The sequence below is a fragment of the Galeopterus variegatus genome, unplaced genomic scaffold (genome assembly GCF_000696425.1).
Source record: "Galeopterus variegatus unplaced genomic scaffold, G_variegatus-3.0.2 Scaffold1388, whole genome shotgun sequence".
NCBI lineage: Eukaryota > Metazoa > Chordata > Mammalia > Dermoptera > Cynocephalidae > Galeopterus > Galeopterus variegatus.
This window is the reverse complement of record NW_007727499.1, coordinates 82,416-92,776: the sequence shown is the minus strand read 5'-3', so window position 1 is coordinate 92,776 and position 10,361 is coordinate 82,416. Positions and strand designations below refer to the sequence as shown.

At 38.2% G+C, this 10,361-nt stretch overlaps 1 pseudogene; it reads left to right on the top strand.

Moving 5' to 3' along the window:
- The first annotated feature begins 6,084 nt into the window (after positions 1-6,084).
- On the top strand, positions 6,085-7,438 carry LOC103593665 (annotated as a pseudogene).
- The last annotated feature ends 2,923 nt before the right edge of the window (positions 7,439-10,361 follow it).

Below are 10,361 nucleotides of genomic sequence, written 5' to 3'. Positions count from 1 at the left end.
TTGGAGGAGGCCTCTTGGCAGATTCGGATTTCAAACATCTCACACTCCTTAAAACAAAATGTTCCTCTCTTGTACAGACTTGGAAGAAAACCGACAAGCACACTGGACTGATTTGTGATTAACTTTCTGTAAAATGACAATTATGTAAGGATAGAGGAAAATTATCAAATTTTGAAAAAAATTTCACTTACTACTAATGCCAGAGAGAATACTGGCCCGCAACGCTATTGGGTTTATGACATTGTCGACAGCTGGCCCTTTGGATAAATGGTTGATCTTGTACCCTTCTCCCACCCAACTCTGTCCTAGTTCAACTAAAGTTGTGGGTGTGCTCTAGAATGTTCCAGGTATGTCAGCTCTGTCCTGGGTCAACCTTGAAGAATGTAGATTGAGTCTGTCAAAAAATTAGAACAAATTTAAAGAGGTCAGTTGGCTTTGTTGTGATTCTAGAATCGGGCAACCCTTCATCCCATAAAAAATAATGTATTCTAATGAGGGGAGTGAAAGGTTGACTTTAAGAACGAGAAAGGCTGAAGAAAGCAGAAGCAAAGAACAAAGAACTTATTTACTTTTCAAAGTTACTTTTTTCTGGGGAGGTGGGGACAAGGCAGATAGACAGTAGAAAAATAACTGATTATTTAACATCAGGTTACTTCAGGCTATGTTTTTTGTGTAAGGAAAAGGAACTTCATTTTGTATAAGTAAAGGGAACTTCATTATCATACCGAAGATTTAAACTGGCCTGTTTGGGAAATTGGCTGTCTCACCCTCTATTTCTTAGAAGGTCAGACAATAACTTACTTGGTATTTCATAATGTGGAACTTCAGCAGGGTTACTCCATTCTGATTTTTAGTCTGCTCTGTTGGGCCTAGTGCAGGAGTTTAGTCCAAAACGATGGCTTCCTAATTATTTAACAATCCTAAAGTCTTTGGAGATTTGGCTCTGCTCAAGAAAGGAGTTAAGTATATTAGAGTCTTCATAGAATGTCAGATCACAAATCCCTGAGAAACAGCCCAAGATCTCTTTCAGATGATGTATTTCAGGAACATCCTGAGCTGAGATAAAATACCAGTCTAGACCTTGAGTCTGGTTTCTTGTGGTTTATTTTATTTTTTTTTTGCCACTGGTTGGTATAGGGATCCGTACCCTTGACCTGTTGTTATCAGCACCATGTTCTTAACCAGCCCAGACCTTGAGTCTGTTTGGTATTCTGAAATTCCATTCTTAATGAAATGAGTGTTCAATTGAGAGTGGAAAGAGTTGGGTTCCAGTTCTAGTGAGTTTGTTTTTGTTTTTATTTTGTTTTGTGTAGTGAGTTTTAACGGTACCCATCCATATGACTGGCAGCAACTTTAAACTCCCTGGGACTCACTTGTCCAGGCATTAACTCTGTGGGGTTGACTCTATGAACCGGTATTTAATAGTAGAAATGGAATCTAATCCCTCAAAGTTAATTACTGGCTCCAGCTTCCTGGTTTCATAGATTTCCTGAGATGTTACAATTGAAGACTAAGGAATTCTGGAGGGTTGTAAGTGATTATACATATATTCTTCCTACTTCTTTCCATGTTAGGATGGAATGGTGAAAAAAATACGCAAGGCATTTTGCAGTACATGGAATTAGAGAAGAAAACAAAATTCTTCTTGAACAACACTATTGAAGAGATTAGGAAACTGAGGCAAAGGAAGAACAAATAAAGTTGACAGAACCAGAAATTCTCCCCGGCCCCGGAATTTCTATTTTAAAAGACTCATGAATAAAAGACCATCCATTATTTTTGTATTAGCAAGGAGCAGCAGTTTAAAATCTGTTGGCAAACAGTCTGGGAATATTCTCCTGGTTTTGTTTCTTCGTTTTATCTGGTATGTCTACAAAACTGTGTAGTGCACAACAGCAGGGATAATAAAGAAGCTGGATCAAGACCAAACATAGCAAATCCAGTCTTGTGATTTATAAAAGGTTGCCCGTTGACCCTGGAAACTGAGTGGGGGAGGAGAGTCCATGACTCAACAAAAGAAAGTTAAAAACATAGTCGTTTAACTAAGGAATGTAAAGGGAGTCTTGGAAGACCTTTGTTTTCCTTTTTCATGTTGATTTTGAAAGAGTGAGAAGAATCTGTTTTTAAAGTGATCCCAGCTTTACATTTCACCAGGATCCAAAGTTTGTTTTTCTGCTTAACCAGGAGGAAGGACAAAATGGAATTGGGGAACTAAACTCTAGAATCTTAGTTCATTTAGATTTGTGTAATGTGCTTGAACAGGGATTATTTATTTATTTTTTAGGTTCTTTACTTCTCCATTCCCTTTCTTTCGCAAGGAAGCAATTCGTTTTTCTTCAGAGAAATTTCTTGAGGTTTAACGGAATGATTGGAAAACATTTTTTGCAAATTTAGGGTCTTGGTGAAACATCAGTGAATATGCCCTTTGAAGTGTTTTTGACACCACCCCTCTTAACCCAATGTGTGGCTTTAGCTGGACATCTTGTGGCTTTGTCTTAACTTTCATAAAGGAAGTGTTTCTTCTAGGCAAGAGGTGAAGGCTTCAACTTGCCTCTTCAGAGACGTAAGCACTGTTTTTCTTTCTTTTTTATAACTTTGGGTATTCTTTATTGTTTCTAAATTTCTTACCTCCTAAGTTTATATTTCTTACCAACTTCCTACCTCAATATCACATATGCTTTTCAATTATTTTAATTTATTTTCTATCAATTATTTTAATTTAAAAATACTTTATCATCATTTTCCTTGATGAACTGGCTAGATGGACTTTTCTTTCTTTCTCAGGATCTTGGGCTATAATATCCAGAGCCCTTTGGGAATTATCCTAATAATGAATGCAGATCACTTTTAATTTGATTGAGTATGGCACTTAGGGTTTTTGTTTTGTTTTGTTTGACTGTGAAAAGACTGGATATGCTTTGCCAGGATGCTTTAGTCTTCTAGTTGCCATCTCTTGGTTTCCCTCCTCCAAAGCATGGCTTTCTGAGTGCATCCATGTTTGGAATATGTCTCTTCACACTTAGAATAGAAAGAGAGAGAAGAGGGAAAAGATGAGAAACACAAACCAAAAAAAAGAGTGAAATCAAAAGAATGAAAAGATAGGCCATAGACTGGGAGAAAATATTTGCAAAAGACATATCTGATAAAGAACCTGTAACCATATTTACAAAGAACTCTTAAAACTCAAAAATAAGAAAACCACCCCATTAAAAAATGGGCAAATGATCTGAGACACCTCACCAGAGAATATATACAGATGGCAAGTAAGCATATGAAAAGATGCTCCACATTATACATCATTTGGGAGTTGCAAATTAAAAAAAAAATGAGATATCCATACACACCTATTAAAGTGACTAAAATCTGAAACACACCAAATACTGGTAAGGATATGGAGCTACAGGAACTTTCATTCATTGCTGGTGGAAATGCAAAATGGTGTAGTCACTTTGGAAGACAGTTTGACAGTTTCTTATACAACTAAACATACTCTTCCTATATAATCCAACAATTGAGCTCCTTGGTATTTACCCCAAGGAGTTGAAAACATGTCTACAAAAAATACCAACCAAACAAACAAACAACTGCACATGTATAGCATCTTTATTTTATCTACTTTATTTTATTTATAGCTGCTTTATTCGTAATTGTCAAAACTTGGAAGCTGTTAGGTTCGGAGAAGACTTTTAAGATGGCGCCACCCAAAGATACTCAGAATGGTGGCACCTACCCTACAGGATTTCCCTGTAAAATAAAAAGAAAAAGAACTCGTAATCATGACAGAACTCCATGCCATTGGTCTGCCTCTGAAACCATACTTTACACACTAAGGGAACCAATAATCGTAAACCTAAAAATCACCTAATTAACGTAAGGCCTCAACAACTCCCACTAGATATTTCATTTAACTCCTCATTAACATAAGCTATGGCCAATCAGAACAACACAACTCACCATAAGAAATATAAGCCCAACCCCTGGGGGAGGGCAGGCTAGGACTTGTGCCTATGCCTCCCCCCGTGCTGCCTACATGGGGTCCCATGCTACTGCCTGTGCAAATAAAGCCTTCCGAGCCTGATTTCTTGTCTCAGTACCAGTCTTTGCTAATCGCTGACCTTTCAGAAGCAACCAAGATGTCCTTCAGTAGATGAATGGATAAATAAACTGTGGTACATCCACATGATAAATATTATTCAATACTAAAAAGAAATAAGCCATCAAGCCATGAAAACACATGGAGGAAATTTTAATGCATATTACTAAGTGAAAGAAGCTGCCATGAAAAGCTACATACTGTATGATTCCATCTATATGACATTCTGGAAAAGGCAAAACTATGGAGACAATAAAAAAGATCAGTGGCTGCTACCTACTAGTAAAAAATCAGAGATTAGTGGAGAGAGAGAGAAAGAGAGAGAGAGAGAGGGATGAATGAGAGGAGCACAGAGGATTTTTAGGATAGTCACACTGTTCTGTATGCTACTGCAATGGTGGATATGTGACATTCAGTTGTCAAAACCTGTAGAACGTTCAAGAGTGAACCCTAATGTAAACTATAGACTTTGAGTGATTATATGTATCAATGTAGCTTTATTTTATGTTGGAGGTAGGGTTTGGGGGCCCAGTAGTAGGCCCCAACCCACCCTGTCCTCTTACCAGTTTCTTGACTGCCACAGGAAAGAATTCAAGAGCAGAGTCACAGTAGAAAGTGAGAACAGGTTTAATAATATGAATAAAAGATACAAATTTCACAGAGAGAATGTGGCATGCTCCAGGGGCTGAGCAGGGCCCACACCTAGTTTAACACAAAAGCAAGAAATACATACTTAAAGCTCAGTACAGAGTGCAGGCTGGCTCAAGAGAATGAGCAGATGCTTGCTGAAAGTAAGTTCAATACAAAAAGAAATACACACTCCATAGGCAGAGTGCAGGCTGGCTCCAGGAGAGTGAGTGGCAGCCCCACCTTCTGCTGGCATTTGGCTTTTACAGTTTCTCAGTCTAAGGAATATTCAATTAAGGAGATGGTTCTCAGTTTTTTTACATTAGTCTTGCACATGCTCAGTTGGTCTCTTCCTGGAGCATGCTCATTGGTCAAATCCTGTCACATGCACCAGATGTATTCAAGAATGTTCTGTGCTCTATAGTATCTCTAGTGGAAGGTCATTCAGAGGATAAACTCCACTTTACTGAGTATGTCCAACCATCAGGGTTACATAACCCCTGTGTACGGAGCATGCCCAGCCACTGGATTTGCATAAGCCAGCCCCTTGTCTTCTTATTTTCCCCCTGTTGGTGCTGAAAATAGGTCTAAGTGACAATAGTAGCTTTCCTGTAGGGGAGGGCCAAGAGGAGGAACCTGAGACCTTGGAGAGTGGCTTAACACCCAGAAGTGTGTCATGAAACCTGAGCCCAGGGAAGCTGAGAACCTCCTATATCATATTGATTGATTGTAAAAAATGTACCAGTTTGGTGTGAGATGTTGATAGTGGAGGTGATTGTATGGATCAAGGGGTATATAAAAACACTGTACTTTCTTGCTCAATTTTTCTGTAAACCTAAGGTACTCTAAAAAATAAAGTTTACTAAAGAGACAGAGAGAGAGAGAGAGAAATGGCACAAAGGCAGGTGGTCCAATGGATACAACCGACTCAAAAGACCCAGACTTTAGTCTTGTTTATACCTCACTGTACTTTATATTTTCATTGGTAATACTCGGCAAATAAAGCAGTTGTTCACAGTATGAGATTAGAATCTAGAATGAGCTGGAGTGACCTGATAAAATTTCATGGAGAAGACAGAATTTTACTTGGAGGAATGGAAAGGATTTGGATGAAGACAAAGGAAAAGGAAAAACAGCCTGAGTGAAGGGAAGAGCATGAAACACCAAGCCTAGGAGGGAGGACTGAGCCAAGAGAAGAGCAGCCTCACCCAGGTGGAGAGTGTGTGTGAGTAACTGTGGGAAGTACAGCTGGATGGGGGGATGGACCATAAATCTGCATGTCCTGTTAGAATTTATGGTATGCACTTTATGCTCAAGGGGACTGCTGAAAGTTTTTGCAAATATTGGCGAAAAAAAATTGCACTATGGAGATTGATCTGTCCGTTGAAGCAGAGCCTGAGACAGGGATTGGAGTGTATGTGGTTTGCTGAAGAAGGGATCTCAGGGAACAGGGAGGGCACAAAGCAGGAGAGAACAGGGAAAGGAGCTAAGCAAGGATGTGGTTTCAGCAGAGGACTAACTAGCCTGGGCAAGATCCCACAAGAGCTGTGGAGCATGAATTGCACCACAGAGCTGGGCTCATCTGGGGGCAGAGGGGATCAGGTGACCTTTGTACTTGTATCAGGCAGCCATTGGCCTCCCCAGGAGGTGGGAAGTGTGACTTCTTGTACAAGGCAACCCCATCTCCCCTCCTCTCACCATCTGCACAGGTCAATTTTCTGGATAAGGGGACAGCTGTAAGCCATTTGCAGCCAACACTGACACTAGCCTGGACGTGGGCACTGGGTGGGGCCAGTAACATCCACTGCAGCCCCCTCCCCTCTCCTACTGCCCAATCAGCAGGAATTCCTGATGTACACAAGCAATAAATTAATTCCACTTTGTTAAAAAAAAAAGAAAAGATTGATCTGGCATTTTGGGTGAGTGAGGAGGAAGGAAACTGTTGAAACACCAGGGGCAGGAAGAGATTAAAATAGCTTCACTCTTTTTTCATGGGGATAAATAGGTTCCTAGTGATCTTTTATTTCCATTAGAAGAAAGAATACCAAATAAATCCAAGATTACTAATAACAATGTATAAAAGAGAGCACAAGCTTCTGGGCCAGGGCTGAGCAGACTGAGTTCCGTGAGCCTTAGAGGTAGCTTCTACCAGAAAAAGACAGGATGCTCTGGTCCTTTTCAAGCTACTCAGCTATGGGATGGAATTATTCACTCCCTTCAGACCCAAGTGGAAATAAAAAGGAGGAGGCATCATTTGCGAACGTACAAAGACTGTTTTACTGGTTCTGATGTTGTCAATGTAGTATTAGGTCATCTTATGCAGAATATGTGCCTAAGTAGCAATGACATCTCTCGTCTTAAAGAAGCTCGTCTTTGCCGGGTTCTAATGAATCATAAAGTATTTGAACCCAATAGGAATGAAGCTATTTAAAAATGAAAAGGAATTGGAATATGAAGATTCCAATAATAGTCTCTACAGGTTTCTAGACAATAAATTATTTTATGTTTGTTTCAAAAGAAAGGAAGAATGTTGAGAACGGATTAATTGATGAACTAAAAGCAAAATAACTTTTAAGACCAGAAATGAAATTATTTCAAATCCTCTAGCACAAGAGATCAGTGAGGAAAGAATTGAGGAATTTATTCATATGAGTGGGAGTTCTGCTTTACCTCCAAACATCACAGTTAACGAACCTGTTCTCCAGCTTTCAAAAGAAAGTAACTTCAGTTTTCATTATTTTTTTCAGATCTTTGTAAACTGCCTTCTTTTTTAATATGACATTTGTAGAGCAGTTTCAGGTTCACAACAAAACTGAGCAGAGACATCCAGGCCTGCAACGGAGCCAGCCCCTCACCCAGAGGTCCTGAGACGAGGTTGGGTCAGTCACCTCCGCACCCACAACCACATTCTAGAATGTACTTATTAACCACAGGTGTTTCTTTGGGATGTGTGATTTATCTGCTCATGTCCTTCACCAAATTTTTGCTTAGACTTTTCTAATTCATTTTTAAGAGTTCTTTTTGCAGTGAAAAATTAAAAAAAAAATTTTTTAAATAGAGAGTAGAATAATGGTTACCAGAGCCTGGGAGGTATGGGAGTGTGGGGGAAGACTAGGGGTGAACTAATGGGGACAAAACTATGCTATCTACTCTAAGTAAATCATTCTGCAGGATATGCATGTATTCAAACAACACACTGTACCCTATAAAATTAAATATAAATAAAACTGAATTTAAAAAACCACAATATATAATTAGAGAGACAGTATGTGTGTTTGTAAATCAAATGAGAAAAAGACATATGCACCAGGGCTGGCAGGATATCATAAAAGGTCTGTCCTACTCCAGTTGAACCTTACCGAGTGCTGTAGGAGGCTTCATCCAGGAAGGCTTTGGTCTTCTGGGCAAATGACATGAAAGTGTTGAAGTTGTCAGAGCCATTGTTTTGGCAACATGGGTTGTAGGAGGAGGCTCTATATTTCTCTATCATTACTACATACACACATCCTCACACAAATGTGTGTGGGAGTACAATCTAAACTTCCCTAGATACTATTAAAAGTCTTGCATAACCTGGCAACATCCCACCAAGCATTTTTCTATCCCCTGTGGGCTCTTCTCGCTGTGTTCTGTTCAGCGTTCAGCATAGGAATTTGCTTTGCTTATACTAAGATCTATATCATTACTCTAATGAAGATAGAGAAAGCATGTAGCAAATTTTGTTATAACAAAACTCAAATTTTGAAACTCAAATTTCTGCAAATTGGAAGTTAGTATTAAGAAATTTCTTTCAGTAAATTTCTTAGATGCTTGACCAAATTTCTAGAGAAAATACTATCTTTTTCTATTTTGCATTTTTCTAAAATGAGATAAATCTGTGCATAAATAGTAAGACACGTATAGGTACCTGAAGGCAGACTCCATTTAACCCTGATTTTTTAAAAAAAAGTATTAATTACCCTAGTATCTGATTAAAAGTTTCCATGTGATGCCTAAAATATATATCTATATATATTTCTTCGTTAACCTTTTCCTCACAGCTTGGAAAAAACCAATGATAATTTTATGTGCGTTCCAGTGAATTATTTAACATTCTGATACTTTAATAAAAAAAGAAAAGGATATCACTTAACCCTAACTCTCAAAATATTATTTAAAGTATAGTTGCTTTCATAAATGGAACATATGATAATATACATTATTTCCTGGAAATATACTGGTAGAACTGCTAAATGATTTTCAAAATTAATTTGTTTAGAATCTTTATAAGAAAGACCTGAGAGTCTAACCATGGTTTGATATACCAGATTTCTAAATATTTTTGTATATTATACTACATTTCACATGTACTTATTAATTATATTTAACACATATGTGTAATTTAAATCTAAGTCAAAATAGGAGGAAAAAAGTGCTACACAGGAAATTAAAAAACAAATTTGGCTGGTTTGGGAAACTCAAATTTCTGAAAACCGTAAATTTAAAGTCTTATATTCTCAGACTTAATAGCCAGATGACTTTGCCTTGTGTTTAAACAATGTTCTAGCTAATAGAATCAAAGAAGTAGAAAAAAACTTCAAAAAGTCTTCTGACAGTTCTTTTTTCTGCCTAGTCCAAGAACGGATTGCAATTCAGTCTAATAGGAAGGTCATGCTTGTTTAGACTTTTTGTTTTTAAGCCACAACAAAATTACTTTTCTTATAACCATTTAACAAAAATATTCACAAATCAAAGAAAGAAACTGTCGCAATAATACACTGAACTTTCAAAAAAAAAGAGAGAGAGAGAACAGAACAGTGGTTATTGGATTATTGGAGGTGGGAAAGGAGGAGGGGGAGGGGGTTAGCGAGAAATTAGTTCAGGGTCACAAAGATTGATTACGTTTTATAAACATGAGTATGGTAATTATCCTGATTTGATCACCACCTATTGTACACATGTATGGACATTCAGTTCTGTACTCCACAAATATGTTTCAATAAAAAACTGTCAAAAAAATGAAAGAAAAGCTTGAACTATTTTGATCTCTTGCAGAGCTGTGGTCAATAGTAGCTATAGGTGGTCGAGTGCTAAAGTGATCTTTCCAGTTTGAGACCCCAAGATACACTGCACCTGGCAATAGTTATTAAGCAAGAATAACATTCAGAGAAGCAGCATAATTAATGGGATAAAAACAGTAAAGGTTTTATTCTACAGTCAATCTTCATGGCTCCTGGTAGTGCAAGCTAGCCATAGATACTGTTGAGGAGGCTGTTTCCTATTAACTCAGGGATCATTTCTTAGATCAGCATGACAGTCCATGCCTAGCTAAACCTGTTCCCCAATATTCCCAACCTTATGTAGACAGGTAGACCTGGAAGAGGCCTCACAGTGAGTTACGGACAAACCCTGAGAAGGGACTGGCATAGTTAATCTTTTTTGTCCAGACCAGGCTCCTTGTACTGCTTCCTAGGGCAAGCAGGGATAGAACGTGTACTTGAAAGCTATCTTTGCCAGACTTTGAAACTACAAGATCTTCAGGTTGGTGGAACAAGCTGGTTTCTTCTCCTGGGTTCTGCCCCAATACTTGGTGTCTTAAATTTTTTTTTTTTTTTTTTCTCTTTTTGTTTTTTTTCCGTGTCCGGCAACGGATCGCAACCCC